Source organism: Triticum dicoccoides, chromosome 2A (genome assembly GCF_002162155.2).
Source record: "Triticum dicoccoides isolate Atlit2015 ecotype Zavitan chromosome 2A, WEW_v2.0, whole genome shotgun sequence".
Taxonomy (NCBI): Eukaryota; Viridiplantae; Streptophyta; class Magnoliopsida; order Poales; family Poaceae; genus Triticum; species Triticum dicoccoides.
This window is the reverse complement of record NC_041382.1, coordinates 68,105,363-68,125,220: the sequence shown is the minus strand read 5'-3', so window position 1 is coordinate 68,125,220 and position 19,858 is coordinate 68,105,363.

Genomic DNA, 19,858 nt, shown 5'->3' with positions numbered 1-19,858 from the left:
GAGGGAGAAGTGAGAGGGGGTCGAGGGGAGTGCGTGGCATCACCGGGGCGTCGAGGACGAGCCAGGCAGGCTGGGAGGGAGGAGGTGGCCGGGGCGCGTGGCCGCGCGCGCCACCGAGCAGCTTCGGGGCGAGGGGGAGGAAGACGACAGGGGGAGAAGCGGTGGTGGGCTGGGCCGCACAGGAGCTGGGCCGGCTGGGCTACCAGGTGAGCGCCAGGTAGTCCCTCTGCTCTTTCCTTCTCTTTTCTATTTTCTGCAGTTTGTTTTCTATTTAATTGCCACTGAATTCAAATTCAAACAAATTTGAAAACAGTGCCAAAACTCCCCTGGATAATTTTATGTCACTTAAGGTCTCCTCCTCATAAACATAAAATATCTCAGGGCATTTGAAAATATATTCATTATATATTATGAATATAACTCCAAATTCAAATAAAATATTGATTTAAAATCAGAGCCCAAATAATTCCTTAGAAATGTCCCAAAATTTTGGTTTGATTTATAACTCTTGCCAAAATTGCCAGAGCTATTTCTTGGGCATTTTGGATTTACTGATTGCAATTTTAGGGTTTCTTGCCCCTTTATTAAAATGATTTCCGAGGCTTTCAATTTCCTCATTTCAACTTTCGGAATATAGACATGATGCACACATGAAGCTAGCCTAGAGCATTACCAGAAGCTAGGGATGTGACAACTCACCCCCACTAAACAAGAATCTCGACCCGAGATTCAAGTGTAGGGTAAGATGAAGGGGAAACGCAAACTAGTATAATCTTCATGATCCAGGTTGCACTTCAACTGAACGTTGATTCGCTCACCATCATTATCTTGATGTCTTGTTCCGAGAACTCCAACCAACATGACAACGAGAGGAGAAGGGAACTCTAGAAGGATCAATCTTCTCGAAGGTCGAACAACTCAGGATTAACTCTCGGAATGAGACATAGCAACATCTCTCGAGCTGAGAGACGAAGCACACCTCTAGAGGGATGGAGTGGAACGGATGACGGAGGTTTACTAGGTAGACAACAATTCCACACCTAAGAAGGTGGTAAACGATTGCCAACGTTGCGACGAGTTGAGTTGCCATGATACCATAATGATGCACCTTAGGGAAGGTGACTCGTAGAATCATCCCCTTAAGTGGCAAAAAGAATTACCTTTGATTCAGAGATCATTGAAACTCTTCATACCAGCCTAAGGCAATTCACAACGATCGTTTGGCGGGGTGCAAAGGAATGGTACACCCGGACTAGAATGGATGATGTGGACTACCTCGTTGAAGACAACGCAATGGATGATTTTTGCTTATCACCGGAAATGGAAGGGACCCATGGTAGAATGGAACATTGGCGGTGCAAGCTGGGAACAAAATGCAAATGATGGGAATAATTCTAGTAACTGGGGAGAGGCTCAACAATAGAGAGTTATTCCACTATTGGAATGGTTATAGCATAACCGAGGAAATCTGGGGCAATCCCAGTTAGTACCGATGATAACACGTAGCGCTTGTGCGTGCTCTCAATAACTTGAGCATTTCCACAATCATCAAGGTTTTATCAACATCCGTGTCAAGGGTGCTGACAACACAACATACTACCATGATGGCTAATGATGGATGATGCAGACGCAAAGGAAGATAACACCTTCTCAGATTACACCTTAGCGAAGCCAAGGAACAAAATCTGGATGATCGACCGAGAGACATTTAGCACTCCGCTTCTAATGTTCTCCTTGATGTGCTAGTGTAACCCATTCATAGAAATGGTCTGGTATCTAGAACATCAAGTAAAAAGGTCGGACTTCGGGATCTCAAAAATCATAAGGAACAACTAGGGAGTAAATCCTATGAAGTCCTTATGGGAAGGTGGCCAACTTCCTCAAACAAGATACTATAATAATAGGTCTACCGGATGGGGGTGTTGGCCACGACATCCACCTTACCGGTTATCGAGAGACCAATATTATAGTTCTTGGGAAATGTTCCAACCATCACATCTGCCTGAGATTCAGATCTGGTTGGTGTCAGGATATTCCAGACTCATCGAGTCTAGGAAGATAAATGAAAGTTTGCAACACAATTCGACGAGATAACGTTGCGAGATTCTCGGGAAATGAACTACGATAGCAAAATCCAAAACATGAGCTGGTTCTGCTACACACGTGTGAACACGATGTCCTAAACAAGCATGACCACGTGGTAGTCTTACAATAAAACACTACCAAGTTCAAGTTGGGAACCATTATCGAGGATATCGAAGTCCTTATATAAGTCCGGATTAGCTCTTATGAAGGAACTCCTTCTCCTTGAACAAATCAATCAGTGGCTTGGTGTGCTAGGGATACATATAGATTGAAGGTTGCAAGTCTTCAAACCACAGAATTCTTCGCACGTGTGCATGACTGATTTGGAATGATTCCAAAGAAAGCAACATTGACTTTCTCGAATCCACGGCGGCAACTTGCATCAGATGCACATGAATTAAAGGAAGTCACTACCTTAATCCAAACATATGCTTCATGAATGAAACACGAAGAAATGCTTACACAAGTTTCCAACACTAGGTTGATGTTCAACATGACTCATGGGAGAGACAAAATGCTGCTGATGGGCTCAACAACAACTCATCGAGATTTCCATGTAAATGGAATTCCATAATTATGTGAACAAGTGATAGCATTGGTCAGACCCAAAAGATATAATGGTGTATGCTCGAGGAATCAACCACGAGTAAGACAACATTATGAGCATCGTTGGTACTGATTTGATTTGAGGATAGCCCACACCCAAATCAAAGGTTGGACAAGATGATAGGTCCATTAACCGATCACAGGGACCAATCGATGAAGATATCAACTTTCTTCAACACACACTACACAAGAATATCCCTTTGGAACGAACTAAGTCAGGCAAGCTTTTATCTTCCAACTCTCCAAGTTGTTGTCTAGCTTAACCAACTAGCTCAGGGGTACCCAACACGGATTCTTGGAGAAAGGGTGGTTTACAAGAAACCAACTTGATCACGAGCTCAACATAACAGTCAGGGAACAACCTGGTAATACTTCCGAGAAGATATTCGGAAAATCACGAACCACCAATATGTTACTAAGCTCGAGAATAATCTCGCTTTTGAGGGCAAGACGATATGATCAAATGAGCGAGGACTTGACAAAATCCTAACTCATCAATCGAAATGTGCACCAGGAAGATGGACAAGGTAGCACGATCAATCTTAGAATGATGATTCAAGAACAAACACGTTAAGAATGAGGTTATTGTCCATTTAACTACCAAGCAACAAGGTTGCTAGGAGTATTGATTTCACACATCACGATTCACTTGTCGACATTCCGGTTATAACCACACGGAACCGAGGAATGAGTAATGATGGCGAGAAGTATCACTGTACCAAGAGTTCATAGGATGGTGTGCAATTCCATAACAATCCCGATATAAAAGATGGTAATACTCCAAGGTAGAACAGAGCAAAAGCTGGATTAGCAATTTGTTCTGCGGAGCACAACTTCTTTGACCCAATCCTGGATATGGAAGAGGTACTGGAGTTTGTTTCTCCTAGTCGTTCCGGATAGAATGGCTTGACAGACCACAAGAATAATAGGCATCGATGAACGAATGCATGCATACTCTTGACTATCAATTGATAGACGAAGGTCAGTAGACAACTAAAAAGGGACAACTCAAAGGAACATATAACTTCCTGAGTTGTGGATGCATAGATTAGTATGTCAAACCAAGTTCAACATAATTCTTCCGGATAACCCATGCAGAAAGGTTGAGCTGGCAAAGTCACAACATAGCATGGAGAGCTCATCGAGAGCACTCTTGTTGTCATCTTTTGGTTCAGAAGAACTCCTGCCAAGAATGGTTCATGGTAATTGGAAGAAGGATGTACCACGAACCTCGAGGACTATCGCAAAGGTTACTAATAACCTAAAGGAACTAGCAAACACTATCAACATGAAGTAAGTAGAGTGACTCTCGGGTTCAAAACCCAAGGAGTAGAATACCTACTACTAAGTGGCATCACGGGATGCTTTCGAGAATAAAAGCCAGAATCATCACACTGGGACACAAAACATGGCTAGACTACTAGATGATCCCCTGAGACACCTAGGGTCATAACAATAACTCCAACATAAAGGTCGAGGCAGTAGAGTACCTCAACTCAACAATTTGTGTGATTAACCTGGCCTAAAAGACATTGAAACCAGAGGAAAAGGATTTTGCAAATGCATCAGACTCTTTGGAAACCTGGGATGACTCGGACAGCATAACGGCTGTAAATGCTCAGAAAAGATTTGAGACATTCACAAAAATGGTGGCATAGCCACTCGATCATCATAATATCAAGGTTCTGAGATCAACAATTAACATACGGAAGTGATAGGAACTAAAACGAGGCTTAAGTCCAACAATCTATAAGTCTACGGATTAGTAACACGTGATCCTGATAGAAAGAAGAGATAGCCTAGTTCTTAGTCCCCATAGAAGAGAAGATGATGACTCAGATCAGAAGGCCATGAGGTATAAGGAGTAAAAAGAGCCTTATGTTCCATCCCACAATCAATTCCCTTATATAACTAAAGAATTTCTAGACTCAACTTCGACCAGTTTGGCTTGGTAAACCTACAGGCAGTCAAGCTCTGATACCAACGCTGTCAGGACCCCGACTCAATGCCACATCGATCTAGCATGTAACACCTCATATCACTTTGCGGCCTCACGCACGGTATTCCCACGGGTGTCGCCTTACCTTTACCCGGGACCGTTTGCGCCTTTTGGCACACGTATATGACAGTGTCGCTACCACCCATATGATAAGGAGCCCGGGCTGACATGGCTAGTCGTAAACCCAAAGTGGCACAAACTTACAGGGACATGCATCCATGACCCAGCATCGAACGTGTCGGTCATCAGCGAGTGAATCCAGGCTGTAGCACTGGGCTAGCAGGACTCCGGTGAACCGGGCTGTAGCGGGCTAACAGGACTCCGGTATTCATCGCGTGACATTTCCCGAAGGGACAGACACAGGAACGAAGAAGGACACATGCCGGCCAGCCTAAGTGTTCCGGAGCAGTAGCAAGCTACCATGGCTCGGTGGAAACACTAGGAGGCATTTCCCGGTAAGAGAGGCTACTAAAGATAAACAACTAGATAGTCAGATCCCACACATACCAAGCATTTCAATAACATACACACAATATGCTCGATATGTGCAAACACAACATGGCATCACAACATTACTCTACGACTCAAGTATTTATTCCTTAGGCTCCGAGGAGCGAGATATTACAAACATGGTTCTCATGACCCAACAATCAGAGCATACAAGTCAAAGCACAAGCGGAAGCTATCATGTCTGAGTACAGACATCTATAAATGAAAAAGGCTTGAGAGCCTGACTATCTACCAGATCCTGCCGAGGGCACAAGATCGTAGCTGAGGTAACAAGCTAGACGTCGAAGTCCACGCGGAACTACTAGCGAGACAGAAGTCTCTCTGCAAAAACATAAAATAGGCAAACGTGAGTACAAATGTACCCAGCAAGACTTACATCAGAACTAACTACATATGCATCATTTTCAACAAAGGGGTGGTGGGGTTTAACTGCAGCAAGCCAGCTTTGACTCGGTGGCTATCTTGAACTACGACTGCAAGTGACTCTTTTGAGGTGGCGCACACGAGTCCACATATTCACCATATCAATACACCACTATGGATCCGCTCCCGTCTCCCTACGAGAACGCCATCCATAGCACTCACGCTTATCTTGCATATTTTAGAGTATCCACTTTCACTTGTCTATGAACTGATATAAGCAACCCAGAAGTCCTTTTCCGCGGACACGGCTATTCGAATAGATGATGTTAACCCTGCAGGGGTGTACTTCTTCACACACGCTCTCACCACTTACCGCCGTTTACACGACATGTACTCGGCAACCTTCAAGCGGAAGCCCAACGTGGGTGTCGGCCACGGCCTGCCTAAACACTCAAGTCTCTAGTCCAGGTTTATCGCCTATTCGGGTTCCATCCATGAGGTGATCCGGCCGGAGTTTCGCTCACAGCCCCAAACGATGTGAACAGGGTTCCGTGACACCAAACGGGCGCCCGGTTTACCCGGCCACGTGCCTACCGCATCACAGCCCACCCCTACGGTCAGTGTTGCGCACGGCCTCCAGCATACTACACACACCAGAAACTACTTGCAACTCCTGGACAGAGGACAAGGGTGATCAAGAAGCCGAGAGGGTCCATTGGTTTCGGGCCCAATGCGTGGTAGTAGCTGAATCATGGATCACAAACACAGAACTCAGTTCTTGAGGACGGCTGCAATGAGACAACCCATCATGTACTCCTACATGGCCTCTCACCGCTACCTTTACCAAATCGTATTCACACACTTAGCTCATACACAGTAGGACATGTTCATACACCTCTGATTCATCCCGGATGAATCAGACCTGACACAACTCTAAGCAATAGCAGGCATGACAAACAAACATGGATGAGTAGGCACAACAGGGCTCAAACAACTCCTACTCATGCTAGTGGGTTTCATCTATTTACTGTGGCAATGACAGGTCATGCAAAGGATAAAGGGGTTCAGCTACCGCAGCAAGTAACAGATGAATCGTTGTTGTCCTAATGCAGTAAAAGAGAGCAGGAGCGAGAGAGTAGGATTGTATTGGAATGAACAAGGGGGTTTTGCTTGCCTGGCACTTCTAAAGATAATATAGTTCTTCATCGGTGTCATCGATCTCGTCGTCGGAGTCACGTCTATCGAGAGGGGACAAACACCGGCAAACAAGAAAGAACACAATCAATGGAATGCACAATATGATGCATGCTCATGACATGGCAATATGAATGTGTTTGAGCTAATGCAACTAGCAACAGATTAAATGAAGTTGGTTTGAATGCAAGATTCAAATTCAAACTCCATATGTGATTATTCAAATGCCATTTAATTGATTTGTGCTAAACAGCAGCTATAAGTTGTTCTAACATGCATGAAAATGGTACAGATGGATTCCTTGAATTTTTCTGATAATTTTTCATATATAAATTATTTAATTTGGAGTTACGGTTGGATTTCTATGATTTATTGAAGTTTAGGGCATTTTCTGAAATTTTCTGAATAATAATAAATCCAGAAATGATTTATGGCGTCAGCACCACGTCACTGTGACGTCAGCAGAGTCAACTGGGCTGGCTAGGGTTAAACCTGACCAGTGGGGTCCACTGGTCAGTGACTCAGGAACTAATCCCGGTCAAACCCAGTGCTGACTGGGGTTTGACTAGGGGTGGGGCCTACTGTCAGTGGCTCTAGGGGTTAATTAGCTGGGTCACTAACACTAATCAAGCATGCCACATCAGCAGTCGCCGGAGTATCGCCGGCGGCGACCATTCCGCACGGCGGCGCGGCTCGGATTTGAGCTTTGGGCGGTGGTTTGGCGCGCTGAGCGCACCGGGAAGGAGCTCTTGCACTCGCGCATCTAATGGACCAGACGGGTGGTCACGGGGCAGCCGGAATCTCGCCGGCGACGAGCTTTGGCGGCGACCGGAGTTCGGCGGGGAGGGGAGAAGGAGCTACGGTGCACGGCAGGGGCCGGTGTTGGAAGCGTTCGGCTCCTGGGAGCTCGGTGAGCACGGAGACACGCTCAAAAATGGGCGGGGGTGACTGTGGTGTCGGCAGCGGCGAGCAAAGCGGCGGCCGGAGCTCGGCATCCGTGCAACTACGGCCTAGAGGACGCGGAGAGGCCGGGGAAGAGGGGAAGTCGAAGCGGGCGCTCACAGCGGTGAAGGGGAGCAACTTGGTGTAGCCGGGAACACGCTGAGGCCGCAAATTGACCGGAGGGGGCCGTCGGATCCGGAGGTTGAAGACGACGGTTGACGGCGATGCAGGGCCTCCCGGCGTCCCGTGGCTCGATTGGGAGGACGAGGAGGTTTCTTCGGTGCTTCTGGAGTCGGCGGAAGGGCGAAGGGTGGCTGGTGGCCACGGTGGTTGCGAGCGAGGTCGGCGGCGGCTCTCGGTCATGGGGGGGGGGAAGCAGAGGAGCGAGGGGGAGGGAGGTCCAGAGAGCGAGGGAGAAGTGAGAGGGGGTCGAGGGGAGTGCGTGGCATCACCGGGGCGTCGAGGACGAGCCAGGCAGGCTTGGAGGGAGGAGGTGCCCGGGGCGCGTGGCCGCGCGCGCCACCGAGCAGCTTCGGGGCGAGGGGGAGGAAGACGACAGGGGGAGAAGCGGCGGTGGGCTGGGCCGCACAGGAGCTGGGCCGGCTGGGCTACCAGGTGAGCGCCAGGTAGTCCCTCTGCTCTTTCCTTCTCTTTTCTATTTTCTGCAGTTTGTTTTCTATTTAATTGCCACTGAATTCAAATTCAAACAAATTTGAAAACAGTGCCAAAACTCCCCTAGATAATTTTATGTCACTTAAGGTCTCCTCCTCATAAACATAAAATATCTCAGGGCATTTGAAAATATATTCATTATATATTATGAATATAACTCCAAATTCAAATAAAATATTGATTTAAAATCAGAGCCCAAATAATTCCTTAGAAATGTCCCAAAATTTTGGTTTGATTTATAACTCTTGCCAAAATTGTCAGAGCTATTTCTAGGGCATTTTGGATTTACTGATTGCAATTTTAGGGTTTCTTGCCCCTTTATTAAAATGATTTCTGAGGCTTTCAATTTCCTCACTTCAACTTTCGGAATATAGACATGATGCACACATGAAGCTAGCCTAGAGCATTACCAGAAGCTAGGGATGTGACACCGGCCACAGCCGTAGACGCGCGAAGGGCAATCCGCATAGAGGGAATTTTTCGGATACTTCTCCATCACCAAAAACTATGAAAAAATACCATCATTCCTATAGCCCATGTGCCCACGTCGTGCAAAAAAAATTCATGATTTTATCGCGCTCTGAGTATTCAGAAATATTGATGCTGCATCGTTACCGCAAAACGTCTACTACCGTGTCATCGCCATCCGTGAGGGGCGACCACGCCCCGGAGACGCGTCCCGCCTCTTCGGACATGCCACCACACCACCCCGCATGTATGAGGGCCCGGTGTGACGCCCCGGTGGCATTGCAACCCCCCCCCCCAAGTGCCCCTGTCCCGCCTAACCCTGTAGCATTTGACCACGGGATCTAGCCCTTTGACTTTACACGGATGGGCTTTGACCAATGGACCTTCCCACCCGGTTGTGTTAGGTCAGCCCATGGGAACACTTTGGAGCAACATCCGGGCCAGACCCACAACAAGATCCCCTCCGTGTAGACCCCACGCGTCCATTTCCCCCCTCCAGGTGCCGGCGGCGGCGCCGTCCGTGAGGGGGGCACACCCCGGACACGCATGTCGGGCGTTTCCAACCGCCACCACAACACTTCCAGACTTGTGAGAGGCCGCCTAAGCAAGATTTGGCGGCATGCTAGCCCCCGGAGGCTGCCGGCCACAGCCGTAGACGCGCGAAGGGCAATCCGCGTAGAGGGAATTTTTCGGATACTTCTCCATCACCAAAAATTATGAAAAATACCATCGTTCCTATAGCACATGTGCCCACGTCGTGCAAAAAAACTCATGATTTTATCGCGCTCCGAGTATTCAGTAATATTGACGTCGTATCGTTACCGCAGAACGTCTACTACCGTGTCATCGACATCCGTGAGGGGGGGCCACGCCTCGGAGACGCGTCCCGCCTCTTCGGACATGCCACCACACCACCCCGCATGTATGAGGGCCCGTTGCGACGCTCCGGTGGCATTGCTACCCCCCAGTGCCCCCGTCCCGCCTAACCCTGTAGCGTTTGATCACGGGATCTAGCCCTTTGACTTTGCACGGACGGGATTTGACCAGTGGACCTCCCCACCCGGCTGTGTTAGGTCAGCCCATAGGAACACTTTGGAGCAACATCCGGGCCAGACCCACAGTAAGATCCCCTCCGTGTAGACCCCACGCGTCCGTTTCCCCCCTCCAGGTGCCGGCGGCGGCGCCGTCCGTGAGGGGGGCACACCCCGGACACGCGTGTCGGGCGTTTGCAACCGCCACCACAACACTTCCAGACTTGTGAGAGGCCGCCTATGCAAGATTTGGCGGCATGCTAGCCCCCGGAGGCCGCCGGCCACAACCGTAGACGCGCGAAGGGCAATCCGCATAGAGGGAATTTTTTGGATACTTCTCCATCACCAAAAATTATGAAAAAATACCATCATTCCTATAGCACATGTGCCCACGTCGTGCAAAAAAACTCTTGATTTTATCGCGCTCCGAGTATTTAATAATATTGACGCCGCATCGTTACCGCAAAACGGTTAGTACCGTGTCATCGCCGTCCGTGAGGGGGGGCCACGCCCCGGAGACGCGTCCCGCCTCTTCGGACATGCCACCACACCACCCCGCATGTATGAGGGCCCGGTGCGATGCTCCGGTGGCATTGCTACCCCCGAGTGCCCCCGTCCCGCCTAATCCTGTAGCGTTTGACCACGGGATCTAGCCCTTTGACTTTGCACGGACGGGCTTTGACCAGTGGACCTCCCCACCCGGTTGTGTTAGGTCAGCCCATAGGAACACTTTGGAACAACATCCGAGCCAGACCCACAGCAAGAACCCCTCCGTGTAGACCCCACACGTACGTTTCCCACCTCCAGGTGCCGGCGGCGGCGCCGTCCGTGAGGGGGGCACACCCCGGACACGCGTGCCGGGCGTTTGCAACCGCCACAACACTTCCAGACTTGTGAGAGGCCGCCTACGCAAGATTTGGCGGCATGCTAGCCCCCGGAGGCCGCCGGCCACAGCCGTAGACGCGCGAAGAGCAATCCGCGTAGAGGGAATTTTTCGGATACTTCTCCATCACCAAAAATTATGAAAAAATACCATCGTTCCTATAGCACATGTGCCCACGTCGTGCAAAAAACTCATGATTTTATCGCGCTCCGAGTATTTAGTAATATTGACGCCGCATCGTTACCGCAAAACGTCTACTACCGTGTCATCGCCGTCGGTGAGAGGGGGCCACGCCCCGGAGACGCGTCCCGCCTCTTCGGACATGCCACCACACCACCCCGCATGTATAAGGGCCCGGTGCGACGCTCCGGTGGCATTGCTAACCTCCCCCTCCCCAGTGCCCCCGTCCCGCCTAACCCTGTAGCGTTTGACCACGAGATCTAGCCCTTTGACTTTCCACGGACGGGCTTTGACCAGTGGACCTTCCCACCCGGTTGTGTTAGGTCAGCCCATAGGAACACTTTGGAGCAACATCCGGGCCAGACCCACAACAAGATCCCCTCTGTGTAGACCCCACGCGTCCGTTTCCCCCCTCCAGGTGCCAGCGGCGGCGCCGTCCGTGAGGGGGGCACACCCCGGACATGCGTGTTGGGCGTTTGCAATCGCCACCACAAGACTTCGAGACTTGTGAGAGGCCACCTACGCAAGATTTGGCGGCATGCTAGCCCCCGGAGGCCGCCGGCCACATCCGTAGAGGCGCGAAGGGCAATCCGCGTAGAGGGAATTTTTCGGATACTTCTCCATCACCAAAAATTATGAAAAAATACCATCGTTCCTATAGCACATGTGCCCACGTCGTGCAAAAAAACTCATGATTTTATCACGCTCCGAGTATTCAGTAATATTGACGCCGCATCGTTACCGCAAGAACGTCTACTACCGTGTCATCGCCGTCCGTGAGGGGGGCCACGCCCCGGAGACGCGTCCCGCCTCTTCGGACATGCCACCACACCACCCCGCATGTATGAGGGCCCGGTGCGACGCTTCGGTGGCATTGCTACCCCCAGTGCCCACGTCCCGCCTAACCCTGTAGCGTTTGATCACGGGATCTAGCCCTTTGACTTTGCACGGACGCGCTTTGACTAGTGGACCTCCCCACCCGGTTGTGTTAGGTCAGCCCATAGGAACACTTTGGAGCAACATCCGGGGCAGACCCACAGCAAGATCCCCTTCGTGTAGACCCCACGCGTCCGTTTCCCCCCTCCAGGTGCCGGCGGCGGTGCCGTCCGTGAGGGGGGCACACCCCGGACACGCGTGCCGGGCGTTTACAACCGCCACCACAACACTTCTAGACTTGTGAGAGGCCGCCTAAGCAAGATTTGGCGGCATGCTAGCCCCCGGAGGCTGCCGGCCACAGCCGTAGACGCGCGAAGGGCAATCCGCGTAGAGGGAATTTTTCGGATACTTCTCCATCACCAAAAAATATGAAAAAATACCATCGTTCCTATAGCACATGTGCCCACGTCGTGCAAAAAAACTCATGATTTTATCGCGCTCCGAGTATTCAGTAATATTGACGCCGCATCGTTACCGCAAAACGTCTACTACTGTGTCATCGCCGTCCGTGAGGGGGGGCCACGCCCCGGAGACGCGTCCCGCCTCTTTGGACATGCCACCACACCACCCCGCATGTATGAGGGCCCGGTGCGACGCTCCGGTGGCATTGCTCCCCCCCCAGTGCCCCCGTCCCGCCTAACCTTGTAGCGTTTGACCACGGGATCTAGCCCTTTGACTTTGCACGGACGGGCTTTCACCAGTGGACCTCCCCACCCAGTTGTGTTAGGTCAGCCCATAGGAACACTTTAAAGCAACATCCGGGCCAGACCCACAGTAAGATCCCCTTCGTGTAGACCCCACGCGTCCGTTTCCCACCTCCAGGTGCCGGCGGCGGCGCCGTCCGTGAGGGGGGCACACCCCGGACACGCGTGTCGGGCGTTTGCAACCGTCACAACACTTCCAGACATGTGAGAGGCCGCCTACGCAAGATTTGGCGGCATGCTAGCCCCCGGAGGCCGCCAGCCACAGCCGTAGACGCGCAAAGAGCAATCCGCGTATGTCAGGACCCCGACTCAATGCCACATCGATCTAGCATGTAACACCTCATATCACTTTGCGGCCTCACACACGATATCCCCACGGTGTCGTCTTACCTTTGCCCGGGACCGTTTGCGCATTTTGGCACACGTATATGATGGTGTCGCTAGCACCCATATGATAAGGAGCCCGGGCTGACATGGCTAGTCGTAAACTCAAAGTGGCACTAACTTACAGGGACAGGCATCCATGACCCAGCATCGAACGTGTCGGTCATCAACGAGTGAATCCAGGCTGTAGCACTGGGCTAACAGGACTCCGGTGAACCAGGATGTAGCGGGCTAGCAGGACTCCGGTATTCATCACGTGACATTTCCCCGAAGGGACAGACACAGAATCGAAGGACACATGCCGGCCTGCCTAAATGTTCCGGAGCAGTAGCAAGCTACCAGGGCTCAGTGGAAGCACTAGGAGACATTTCCCGGTAAGAGAGGCTACTAAGGATAAACAACTAGATAGTCAGATCCCACACATAGCAATACACATTACATGTACGCATAACATGCAAGTATGTGTTGTACAACATGGCATCACAGCATAACTCAACAACTCATATAGATAAAGGCTCAGAAGAGCCATCATAGCATTTATTGCAAGCAGGGGTCACAAAACCCATCATACAGAGCATACAAGCAACAAGCGGAAGCATTACATGTCTGGGTACAGACATCTATAAATGAAAAAGGCTGAAGAGCCTGACTATCTACAACATCCGATCAAGATCGTAGCTGAGGTACTAGCTACTAGTCGAAGTCCACGAGAACACTAGTAAGACCGAAGTCTCCGCTGCAAAAACATAAATGAAGCAACATGAGTACAAAGGTACTCAGCAAGACTTACATCAGATCCTATCATACATGCATTTGCATCAAGAGGGTAATGTGGGGTTTAGTTGCAGCAAGCCAGCTTTGACTCTGTGGCTATCCTGTTCTACGACTACCAGAAACCCTGGAGGTGAAACAACGTACACGAGTCCACTAATCACCACACAATACACTACTATGGATTCATCCCCGTCTCCCTACGAGAAGGCCATCCATAGTACTCACACTTGTCTTGAGCATTTTATAGTATCCACTTCAAGTTGTCTATGTACCATGTAAGCATCCAAGAAGTCCATAACCGCGGACCCGGCTATTCGAATAGATCATGTTAACCCTGCAGGGGTGTACTTCTTCACACACGCTCTCGCCACTTACCGCCATGTACACGTCATGTATCTCGGCAACCTTCAAGCGGAAGCCTGGCGAGGGTGTCGGCCACGACCTGACTAACCACACAAGACTCTAATCCAGGTTTATCGCCTATTCGGGTTCCATCCGCAAGGAGATCCGGCCGGGGTTTCACTCACGGCCCCAAACGATGTGTGCAGGGTTCCCAAGCCCACCTCGCCGGATGGATCTACGCTTGGTACACCGTGCCACTGGTGCCTAGTCTGTCCCAAGCCCACCTGGCCGGGTGCCACTTGGTAGACTACTAACACTACCTACAAACACCAGAAACTAGTTGCGACTCCTGGACAGAGACCAAGTTGGTTAATAAGCCGAGAGGGGTCGAGTTACCGGAACCCAATGTGTGGTAGTATTGAGTCATTGGACAACATACGTAGAACTCAGTGCTTAAGGACGGTTCCAGTGAGACAACCCACCATGTACTCCTACATGGCCTCTCACCGCTACCTTTACCAAATCGTGTTCACACACCCTTCATTCTCAGCATCAGAACATATCGTAACACTCCAATTCATTCCCAATGAATCAGACCTGACACAACTCTAAGCAATAGCAGGCATAGCATGGTAGGAGCACATCAGTGGCTTCAATCAACTCCTACACATGCTAGTGGGTTTCAACTATTTACTGTGGCAATGACAGGTCATGCAGAGGAATGGGTTCAACTACCGCAGCACAAAGTAGCAGATGAATCGTTGTTGTCCTAATGCAATAACTGAGAGCAGGAGCGAGAGAGTAGGGTTTTATCGAAATGAACAAGGGGGTTTGCTTGCCCGGTAAATCAACAAGGGAGGCACTGCTTCACAGACAGGTACTCTGGAACGACTCCGGAGCAGGACCTATCGAGAAGGAACGGTGCCGGCAATCAATACAAAATCATATGCAACGATATGATGCATGAGCATGGCATGTAGATGTGATGCTGTTTGAGCTAATGCAACTAGTATTCAATTGAATGAAGTCCATTTGAACAAAAGGTTCAAATGCAACTCCGAAAATAAGTCTCTTAATATGCCATAATGTGTTTTCTCATATTCAGCATGTATAAGTTGGTTTGTCATGCATGAAACTAGTACAGATGGAAAGATTGCAATTTTCTGATAATTTTTCATATATAAATTATTTCAATCTGAGCTACGGTTGAATTTCTATGAATTTTTGAAGTTTAAATCATTTTCTGGATTTTCTGAATTATTTTAATTCCAGAAAATAAATAATTGCATCAGCATGACGTCAGCACGACGTCAGCGGTCAACTGCGGCTGGCTGGGTTTAAACCTGACGTGTGGGGTCCACACGTCAGTGACAGGGGGTTAAACAGGGTTAGATTAACTTAATTAACAGATTAGGGGGGGTCGGGCCCACTGGTCAGTGTTAGTGGCTAATTAGGTTTAGTTATTTTTTTAACTAAAATTAGCAGGGCCTGGCCCCACTAGTCAGCGACCCTGGGGGGTCAAATCCCAGGTCAAACAAGTCAGACCCGCCGGCGGTTAGTCGCCGGCGAGGCCTGAACGCGACGGAGGGCTGCGGAATCGTCGCTCCGGCGACTAATCGTGCGGCGGAGAGCACCTACGCGAAGCCCAGGCTCGCGCGCATCCTGTGGCGCCCTCTGTTTCACCGGAGACGGCCTATATCGCCGGCGGCGACCACTTGGGCGGCGACCAGAGTTCGGGATAGCGCGGGCGTGGGGCTGCAGCTCGCGTTCGAGCGAACGGAGGGCACAGGCGGTAGCTACGAGGCAGCAGGAGCACATCGAGCTACTACGCGAGGCGGAGGTGCTCGGGGGCACGGAGCTCGCCGGCCATGGCGGACGGCGGCTTCGGGCGCTCGTGGGGCAGCGGCTACAGGGCACGCGCGAGAGAGAGAGGTGAGGGGAAAGGAAGAGGGGCTCACGGCGGACTCGCAGAGCAGGCCGGTGTGCTCGGGGACGTCCTGCATCCGGCGAATCGACGGCGATGGCGGCGAGGTCGATCTCCGGCGTCGGTGGTGAAGAAGACAACGGCGTCGGCGATGGAGCGCGTCCGGAGGTGCGTGGCTTGACGAGGAGGTAGAGGGGGTCGTGGCGGAGCTGGGAAGCGTGTCAGGGAGGCGAGGGGAGGCCGGTGGCCACGGCAACGGTGAGCGATGGCGGCGGCTGCGCTCGGGGAAGAGAGAACCAGGGAGGAGGGAGAGCGAGAGGGAGGGGAAAAGGACCGGGGCGGCTGCGTGGCGACGTTCCGGACGTCCAGGCGTCGAGGGGGAGGACAGGCAGGCAGGTGCCGTGGCGGCACGACGGTGCGCACGCGCCGGCCACATGCCCCTGGCCTCCTGGCGGGAGGTGGAGGACGACTGGCGCTAGCCAGTCGGTTGGGCCGGCCAGCTGGGCCGCACAGTGCCAGGCCTCAGGTGAGCACAGGTAGGCGTTTCTGTAATTTTGTTTTCTTTTCTACTTTTCTGGCATTTGTTTGGTTTAATAAAAATACTAAACCATTTTATTTGCTTATGCCAATTTTTGTAGGGGCTAATGGTATTATTCCAGAGCTCCTTTATAAATGGCATAATTTTTGGAGATATATTAGTATATATAACTAATATATTTCCAATGCAAATATTTATCGAATTAATCCAAATGGCCAAAATAAATATCCATGAGCTCCTAAAAATATTGTTTTGATTTTTATCTCTGTCCAATATTTTTAGAGGGCATCATGAGCATTTTCTTGGACCCTTTTGGAGAAATTTTTATTTGGGTCATTTTCAAAAAATGATTCTGAGGGTTCCACCAATCCTCATTTCAAATTTAAATGAAATTTAAATATGATGCACAAATGGCTAGCTAGTCTAAGTCATACCAGACTAGGGATGTGACAACTCGCCCCCACTTGAAAGAATCTCGTCTCGAGATTCAGGGGTCGACGGAAAGAAAGCGGGGTACTCCAGTCGAAGACGATCTTCTCGCTCCCAAGTAGATTCTCTCTCGGAATGACGAGACCACTGAACTTTGAGAAACTTGATGTTCTGACGTCGAGTGACACGCTCTGCTTGATCAAGAATGCGAACCGGGTACTCTCGGTATGTGAGGTTATCTTGGAGATCAAGCGTTTCGTGGTCCACTCCACGGATAGGATCCGAGAAGCAACGCCTGAGTTGAGAGACGTGGAAGACATCATAAACTCGAGAAAGATGTGGGGGTAGTTCCAACTGGTAGGCAACCTCTCCTCATTTAGCAAGAATACGAAAAGGACCAATGTAATGAGGAGCCAACTTGCCCTTGATACCGAAACGATGGGTACCCTTCAAAGGAGTAACCCGAAGGTAAGCTTGGTCGCCAATTTCATAAGTCATATCCTTATGATGACGATCGTACTGGCTTTTCTGACGAGACTGGGCTGTTTTCAAATTCTCACGAATGATGCGAACTTGCTCTTCTGCCTCCTGGATCATGTCCGGTCCAAAGAATTGTCTTTCACCGGTTTCTGACCAGTTCAAAGGTGTTCGACATCTTCGTCCATAGAGAACCTCAAAAGGAGCTTTCTTGAGGCTGGATTGGTAGCTATTGTTATAAGCAAACTCGGCAAAAGGAAGACATTTCTCCCAATCCATACTGAAGGAGATAACGCAAGCTCTAAGCATGTCTTCGAGAATTTGATTGACCCGTTCCACCTGACCACTCGACTGAGGGTGGAAAGCGGTACTGAAGGAAAGATGGGTTCCCATGGCAGTTTGGAAGCTCTCCCAAAAATGAGAAGTGAAAAGACTGCCACGGTCTGAATTGATCTCTAGTGGAACACCATGAAGTGACACTATTCGAGAAATATATAAGTCAGCAAGCTGACCAGCAATGATACTTTCCCGAACAGGAAGGAAGTGAGCCACTTTGGAAAGACGATCAACGACTACGAAGATAGCGTTATTCCCTTTCTTGGTCCTGGGAAAGCCGGTAATGAAGTCCATACCAACTTTATCCCATTTCCACTCAGGAATAGCTAAAGGCTGAAGGGTGCCAGCAGGCCTTTGATGCTCTGCCTTAACGCGACGACAAACGTCACAGTTAGCAATGAACTCAGCGATTTCTCTCTTCATCCTAGTCCACCAGAACCTCTGGCGTAGATCCTGATACATCTTAGTACTACCGGGATGAATTGTGAGAGGAGATTCATGCGCCTCCTTAAGAATCAATTGTCGAAGATGTTGCTTCTTGGGGACCACCAGGCGGTTCCCAAAGAAAACAACACCTCGATCATCTATAGAGAAACTACCAGCAATACCCTTGGCAATGTTTCTCTTGATCCGGGTAATCCCCGTATCATGCTTCTGGGCTTCTATGATAAGATCCACAAGGGTAGGTTTCGCCACCAAGGTAGAAAGGAATCCGTGAGGAGCAATGTGAAGATTAAGCTTACAGAATTCCTCATGGAGAAGTGGTTGGCCTTGCTGCAACATGAGATTGTTGCAATAGGATTTACGGCTTAGAGCATCAGCCATGACATTGGCTTTGCCTGGGGTGTAGGTAATCTCTAGATCATAATCTGTGATTAACTCCAACCAACGTCTTTGCCTAAGGTTCAAATTTGGTTGGGTGAAGATATACTTGAGACTCTGGTGATCGGTGTAGATCTCGCAACGTTTACCAAGGAGGTAATGTCGCCAGGTCTTGAGTGCATAGACTACGGCTGCAAGCTCTAGATCATGTGTGGGATAATTATCCTCATGTGGATGCAACTGTCGAGATGCATAGGCAATCACATGACGATCCTGCATAAGAATGCAACCTAGTCCCTGTCGTGAGGCATCGCAGTAGATAATAAAGTCTTTAGTGAAATCCGGTGGCACAAGTATGGGAGCAGAAGTCAGGCGCCTTTTCAGTTCCTGAAAACTGTGTTCACACTGTGGGGACCACTCAAACTTTTTATCTTTCTTGAGAAGTTCCGTGAGGGGTTTGGCTACTTTGGAGAAGTTTTCAACAAAGCGGCGACAATAGCTGGCTAGACCAAGGAAACTCCTAACTTGTTTAACGGTCTCAGGTGGAGTCCAATCGAGAACAGCCTGAACTCTCTCGGGATTGACAGCAATGCCCTTACCAGAGATTACGTGACCTAAATAGGTCACTTCTGACAACCAAAATTCACACTTGGAGAACTTGGCATAAAGGCGGTGCTCTCTGAGTTTTTCTAACACAAGTCTAAGATGTTCGGCATGCTCTTCCTCGTTCTTCGAGTAGATAAGAATATCGTCGAGGTAAACCACGACGAACTTATCTAAGTACTCCATGAAGATCGAGTTCATCAGGCGGGAGAATGTGGCTGGGGCGTTGGTTAGGCCGAAGGACATGACGGTGTACTCATACTGACCATAACGAGTGACAAAAGCTGTCTTGGGAATGTCCCCGTTTCTGATCTTGATTTGATGGTAGCCTAACCTTAAATCCATCTTGGAAAAGACTGAGGATCCAGCGAGCTGATCATACAGGTCGTTGATCCTGGGGAGCGGATACTTGTTCTTTATCGTGACCAAATTAACGGGACGATAATCAACGACCATCCGGTCCGTACCGTCTTTCTTCTTGACAAAGAGGACAGGGCAAGCCCAAGGAGAAGAACTAGGACGGATGAAACCCTTTTGCAAGGACTCATCAAGTTGTTTCTTAAGCTCGGCTAGTTCTAAGGGTGCCATCTTGTAGGGTCTCCTAGAGATTGGAGCAGTTCCTGGGATAAGATCTATGACGAACTCTACATCTCTGT